The sequence below is a fragment of the Protomyctophum bolini genome (genome assembly GCF_963924005.1).
Source record: "Protomyctophum bolini genome assembly, chromosome: 7".
NCBI classification, from domain to species: Eukaryota; Metazoa; Chordata; class Actinopteri; order Myctophiformes; family Myctophidae; genus Protomyctophum; species Protomyctophum bolini.
In genome coordinates this window covers 28,743,360-28,750,859 of record NC_137868.1, presented here as the reverse complement: position 1 = coordinate 28,750,859, position 7,500 = coordinate 28,743,360, and the positions used below count along the sequence as shown (strand labels likewise).

The 7,500-nt window shown below is 41.1% G+C and overlaps 1 long non-coding RNA gene across 2 annotated transcripts in view; it reads right to left on the bottom strand.

Moving 5' to 3' along the window:
• The window catches only part of LOC308318035, a 145,534-nt gene that overhangs the window by 47,002 nt on the left and 91,032 nt on the right, over window positions 1–7,500 (bottom strand). The window lies entirely within an intron of this gene.

The following is a 7,500-nucleotide window of genomic DNA, read 5'->3' as shown; positions in this document are numbered from 1 at the left end:
GGGCATTGCTATTACTTTCAACTTTAGAATTGTATGAATCTAAAAAAGGAGAAAAAAAACTAAACGGGAAAAGATACAAGGTTTCTGCCCAACAGCAACGATAGGCTTGACAAAGAGAAGGACAGGAAAAGACTTAATGGATCTGTCTCATACACCTTAGTGGTCACTACCAAAACAGTGTGAATCTAGACTGAGACGGAGCAGCAGAGAAATAGACCTGGATCCTGAAGTGTTTAATTGCGACCATAGGTCGTAGTTAACTATGAAACCTCGCGTTTTTTGTCATCATGTCACTCACAATCCCCATACATGGGGAAAGTCCCCATATATTGTGCCCAGGTCTCGTAAAAAGTGTTTACTGGTAGGTAGTTAATTATGACCAGGGCCCTATCTCCTGTCTAGTGCAAGGCATCGCAAAAGAACGCGATTATCATTAGTCATTACTATCTTCGCAGTTGTCATATTTATACCGGGAACACACATTGTTTATATAAGTTTGCGCTTTGCACTAAGACCAGCTTAAAGGTATCGGCAGTGCTTGCCAGATATTTCCTTACTATTTGGGGCCAGTGGTTGTCAATCTTTTCAGGTTGTGAAGACACTGATTGGTTTAATGTAACGTAACGCCCAAACCACTGTACACGAACAAATTTAAAACGAAAGAAAGCAGCAAATTAAAATGAACTAATTAACACTCATCTTTTACTTTCTCTAATCACAGCCTAAAACATGAACCTTGGTTGAAAACAACTAAAGTTGTCCTTCAAGTCAGAAATGAGAGTATTTATTCCAACACTGCTTATGAATACCTTTAAATAGTATTCATCATTGCTGTTAGAAAGATTGTATTTTTTTCTTTAGCTACAGCATTGCAGTGGTAATACCTTGCACTGCGAGCTGTTGTGAGCTTGTAGATCGGCTATTTTCAACTTGTCATAGCACACCTGGTCAGGCTCTGCCAGTGGGCCCAATCAGTCCCCGGCCTCACCTGTGCAATTTCCAGCCTCTGCCTCAGCCAATTGATTGCCATGGCAACCCCACACTTGCCAATTGATTACTTAACCAGTCCACTTTTTCCAGTCAGTTTGCACTCTTCAGGCACAGACAGACAGATACAGTAGAGACCTCCATATACAGTAAGGGCACAAAAGGGACCCGTTAAAACGGGTATTATTAGGTTCCCTAGTTGCATCGTTCTCAAGTAGGCCGATGGGCACGTACAGGTGTAGTCATTTCTAACACTTGTTTTTTGTTGTTTTTTGTTTATTTATTTATAGGCATTATTTATTAAGGAAAATTATGCCGGCTGTCCTTGATGTCTGGAATGCTCCTTGGGAACGCCAGGGGAGTGACCTCCGAACGCCGGGGATAGGGTCGAGATGCCTGGGGGGTCTCCCCGCCCGGTCAACGATAGTGGGCGCGCTATGTTGTCTGGAATCCCCATGCAAATGTACCGCTCAAGCTGGTACATTGAGGTACATTAGGCCTGTCACAAGTATTAATAAATTATTTAAATTGCAAAAACAAATACATGAATTGTGAAAGTAGCAGATCTATGAGATCAAAACAGTTTTGAGCTCCTAGATCTGCTACTTCCACTATTATCCCAAAAGTATTGCGATTATCACAAATACTTATTATGTAGTAATTGTGATGGGCCTAAGGGTGTGTGTGTGTGTGTGTGTGTGTGTGTGTGTGTGTGTGTGTGTGTGTGTGTGTGTGTGTGGGGGGGGGGGGTTGTCTGTGTCTGTGTGTGCGTGCATGTGTTTGCCGTGTGTGTGTTGAATCTGTTTTTGATTGGCCCGACGCGACGTGTAATCTACGAGCATGTTGAATTTGGGGCCCGACGTTGACAACATTGAATCTACGAGCTGGACGACGCTGGATCTATGTCAGTTATAGTGTAGTTCTCCCCGGGGTATGGGTTGAATCTGGGATAATCAGGCATAATGGGCAGGCGGGTCGTGCAGGAACTGGGTTGTGCAGGAACCGGGTCGTACCCAGCGGTCCCTCGTGCGACCCCCGTCCATTGTGCTCTGCTACCCGGCCTCCCGTACCAAGGTCTTTAGTCTAGTTTCTTATTCTCTTCTCTAGTTTCAGGTTTCAGATTTCATCTCTTCACATCTCTTCAAAGTACCAACTGTTGAATATCTTGTTTCCTTCCCGCCAGGTTGGCCAAATGTTTTCCCTATCCTGTACTTTCCTTCCCGCCAGGTTGGCCAAATGTTGTAGTTTCTGTTTGATTAACCCCCTTTTGTAGTACTTTCCAGGTGGCAAACGTTGAATTTGTGTCACTTTTCTAGTGACATAAATGAAGCGCAACATAACACACGGTCTAACTAGTAACACTGACGGGAAAACAACCCCAATGTCTGTGCCCCGTGTCACAGGTCGTCTAAATAGGGCCCCTTACGCCTACAGCCCTACACCTTTTAGGCATTTTTTACTATTTTGAGAAAGATTTGAAAGTAGTTCAAATAACTGATCTACACGGTCACAAAGTGTGGAAGTAGACCTTACACACGCCCTCCTGCATTTGACCACAGGGTGGCGCTAGAGGAAAGACAATGGTTAAACATAATTAGTATAGTTCATTAAAGCTATAAGCTACGAGAGGTTAGCCTGGTTCCAGCCCCTGAATCGCTAGCCACATTAAAAAATTATGTTCAGGCGATTTAGGGTCTGGTGACGCTCCCGAAGGAGGTCTCAGACTCGGTCAGGGCTCGACGCTTAGCATTTTTCCAAGTAGCACGTGTGCGCCTAAGTTGAAAAATCTAGTAGCACACAAATTATTTTAGGAGCACGATGAAAAGTTATCAAATAATGTGTTTTTGAGGGGCGCTAGCCCCTCCTATATACAGCTTTAGTCCCCACACATCTCAATATTTGCCATTGACAATGAACGGAGAAATTAGGTCAAAATTCTGCTAAATATGACGTAAATTAAAACATGATGTATGATGATAAGAGTGCCCCTCACTTCACACAGGTGTGATTTTTCTTTAATAAAGTGATATCAGGTAGGGGCAGGCAATATGACAAAATATTATATCACAATATCTTTTCAGAAATTATCACAATATTGATATTCATTTGGATATCATATTTTTTTATATAATCTATATAATCAATTTGTTTTTATATAGACTATTAGTTTGGTATGCAGATAGATAGATAGATAGATAGATAGATAGTCAATTCATTTTATGAATGGATGGACAGACTATCCGTTTTTATCTTGCTGTTCTATCATGTGAGTGTGACATTTAGTGCAGAGGCTACTCGATGGTGAATTAGTAATGTAACATTCTCCTTGGCTTTGACTGCTTCAGTTCAGACAGAAAATCCGACATATAGGCTTTTTACGTTGCTCGTTATGCAGGCCAGTGAGGCCACTGACTAGCTCTGGTCCATAGCTAGTCTAATGCGTTGCATTTAGAGTTATGGACCTGGTCCTGAGCTAGCCACTGACTAATATATCCAGCCAGGTCGGTCATTCGTATTGCGCTGCTGCGCACACGCTTTTAGCGAGGTGCTTAGCAAGGGTTGTTTTGGTATACCGGTATACATCAATCAATCCGTCCACTCCATGTGCGTGCGCACGTGCACTCTTTACGCGCGTGGCTGCACGCTGTTTCACCCACGTTTGGTTAAAAGTTATATCAAGTGATGTTTTAACATTACAAACTTTCTAAATAACTTTAGTATTCAACGTGTCGGGGTCCTAGCAACTCCTTCTGTCTTCTGTGCTACCAATACATGCTATCCTGTTGCGTTCGCTCCGCTGCTGACAGGGAAGAGAAGAGAACTGATCAGCAACACAGGGAGGGGCGGGGCGGTGGGAGCAAAGGGACAGATCTTCAAATGAAAACCGCATTGAGCCGCGACACGTTGTTAGCTTGTAGCTCTGCTCTTTTTGGCGAATGACACCGCCGTTCAGAAATATAAATGTAGGTATAGAACCGCGACTATAGAATGTGCACTTGCTGTAGACAGAGACTTGTCTTTATCACGATTGAATGGTCAAATCCTGTAGTCGCACCTGTGCTACAAATTTAATTTTACAACTCGCACAGTGATATTTTTAGTCGCAAATGCGAGTACCTAGTCGCACTGTCGAGCCCTGGACTCGGTTGGAAATCCAACCGACGAATCAGCGTCGTTTCAACTTGATGACGTCAAACAACAGTGCCGTCCAGACACAAACAAACATGGCTGCCCCCACTGCGGTAACTCACGGCCGTATCAATCTGGCTATTAAATCGACGTATGATAAATAATTTCTTTACAGACACGAGCGATTTTATAAACATCATCATCCGACATATTTTACCGCTTTTGTTTACATACTAGTAGCGCTCGTTGGCTGTGTTTGTTTGGTTAGTAAACAGGTTAGCCATAGCCACATGATTGACACAATGCCATCTGCTTTCCTACTATTCTGATTGGTTGGTATGAACCAATCACCGAAGACTGCCTCTTTGGCAACGCCCATCCCAGAAACGGTTGTAGTAGGGAGGGCGTTCAGACTGAATAATGGAGTGAAACTAAATGAAAATTCAGGCTGAGTGTCAGGCTAACGAGAGGTCTCAAGTTACCTTGTATTTTATAAAGGCTGAAAGCCATAGTGAGGCACGACACAAAACGGAGTGCCTCTGACTGCCTCTTTGGCTCGGGTGTGATTCATATTCACTTCTATCACCATCCTATGATTCATAGTATATTCACTTCTAGTCACCATCCTATGATTCATAGTATATTCACCTCTAGTCACCATCCTATGATTCATAGTATATTCACTTCTAATCTCCATCCTATGATTCATAGTATATTCACTTCTAATCTCCATCCTATGATTCATAGTATATTCACTTCTAGTCTCCATCCTATGATTCATAGTATATTCACCTCTAGTCACCATCCTATGATTCATAGTATATTCACCTCTAGTCACCATCCTATGATTCATAGTATATTCACTTCTAGTCACCATCCTATGATTCATAGTATATTCACCTCTAGTCACCATCCTATGATTCATAGTATATTCACTTCTATCACCATCCTATGATTCATAGTATATTCACTTCTAGTCTCCATCCTATGATTCATAGTATATTCACTTCTAATCTCCATCCTATGATTCATAGTATATTCACTTCTAGTCTCCATCCTATGATTCATAGTATATTCACCTCTAGTCACCATCCTATGATTCATAGTATATTCACTTCTATCACCATCCTATGATTCATAGTATATTCACTTCTAATCTCCATCCTATGATTCATAGTATATTCACTTCTAGTCACCATCCTATGATTCATAGTATATTCACTTCTAGTCACCATCCTATGATTCATAGTATATTCACTTCTAGTCACCATCCTATGATTCATAGTATATTCACTTCTAGTCACCATCCTATGATTCATAGTATATTCACTTCTATCACCATCCTATGATTCATAGTATATTCACTTCTATCACCATCCTATGATTCATAGTATATTCACTTCTATCACCATCCTATGATTCATAGTATATTCACTTCTAGTCACCATCCTATGATTCATAGTATATTCACTTCTAGTCACCATCCTATGATTCATAGTATATTCACTTCTATCACCATCCTATGATTCATAGTATATTCACTTCTATCACCATCCTATGATTCATAGTATATTCACTTCTAGTCACCATCCTATGATTCATAGTATATTCACTTCTATCACCATCCTATGATTCATAGTATATTCACTTCTATCACCATCCTATGATTCATAGTATATTCACTTCTAGTCACCATCCTATGATTCATAGTATATTCACTTCTAGTCACCATCCTATGATTCATAGTATATTCACTTCTATCACCATCCTATGATTCATAGTATATTCACTTCTATCACCATCCTATGATTCATAGTATATTCACTTCTATCACCATCCTATGATTCATAGTATATTCACCTCTAGTCTCCATTCTATGATTCATAGTATATTCACTTCTATCACCATCCTATGATTCATAGTATATTCACTTCTATCACCATCCTATGATTCATAGTATATTCACTTCTAGTCACCATCCTATGATTCATAGTATATTCACTTCTAGTCACCATCCTATGATTCATAGTATATTCACTTCTATCACCATCCTATGATTCATAGTATATTCACTTCTAGTCACCATCCTGGGTGGCACTAGAGGAAAGGCAGTGAAGTCCCCTAAAATCAGGAGGATCGAGTATGAAAGAGCATCCTCTGGGAAGCATGGAAGGTGAACCACAAATTCCATGGCAATCCTGCCAGACTTTTCAATGTCGCTTTCGGGTGGAAAGCTAAAACCATAGCTTTTTCGAGACTTTCTCAGAAACGGCTTTAGCTTGACACTCTTGTAAGACAAAGTAGGGTATGAAGTGACGAAAAAGCATACAACGTTGAAAGGAAATATGAGATTTCTGCCCCGAAAGTGACTGTTCTTTTGGACCAAAGTGGTGGACACATCAGACAGTCTGTCCACAACACTGTCAATCAGTGACGCTGAACTGTGTCAGTGTCAGCCACTAGAAAACAACAGACAGTCTGCCCACTGTCAGTCAGTGACGCTGAACTGTGTCAGTGTCAGCCACTAGAAAACAGCACAGGATGCAATTAGATGATATCAGGGCACGAATACAAAGCATAGGATCAGTGTACTAATTACTCCAGAGATGTTGTATGTTGCGCACACTGCTGCAAAGTGTTTAAACTTTAAAGGGATACTATAGGCAAGTCTGTGTGTGTGTGTGTGTGTGTGTGTGTGTGTGTGTGTGTGTGTGTGTGTGTGTGTGTGTGTGTGGAACAAAACCAAAAATACAACCAGAGGGATGTGTCTTTCTGCTCGGAAACACACCAGTACAATAAAATAGTGGCTGATAGGGCTAAAATATTTACATGCATATATTTAAAAAATAGGCTAAATGTTATCTATAGTTTCCCTTACTTCAAAATGGATCACATACATTGTTCTGCTGAGTCCCGACATTTTAAGTCACATTTTCAACGAGCCTTGTTCCCAGATCCCCATGATCGAGGTCCCAGGCTAAAAAAAAAGAACAGAAAAAGGTTTATGAAACCCTGAGGAAGAAAAGATTCATGGGCCTTCAATGGCTGACAGAACCTGACTCATATACACATTGGTGGCTGGAGTTAAACATTAGAAGAAGTCAGTTCTGAGCCTGGACCACAACTGATGTTGAAATAGGCATTCAAACCAGCATAGAGACTCGCTAATTGTTTCTTGGCAGCCATCAACCCCTGGGGGTAAAAGAGAGACAGACTGACGTACAGAATAGATGAGAGACAAAGAGTCAGAGGAGAGAGGCTTACCTCAATGACTCGGGCGTGATTCATAGTGAATTCACTGTGTGAGTTCATTTTCAACCACTCACTAATGCAGAAGATTACAATTTATATGCTGGGATCTTTTCCAAAGTGCAAACTGTGGGA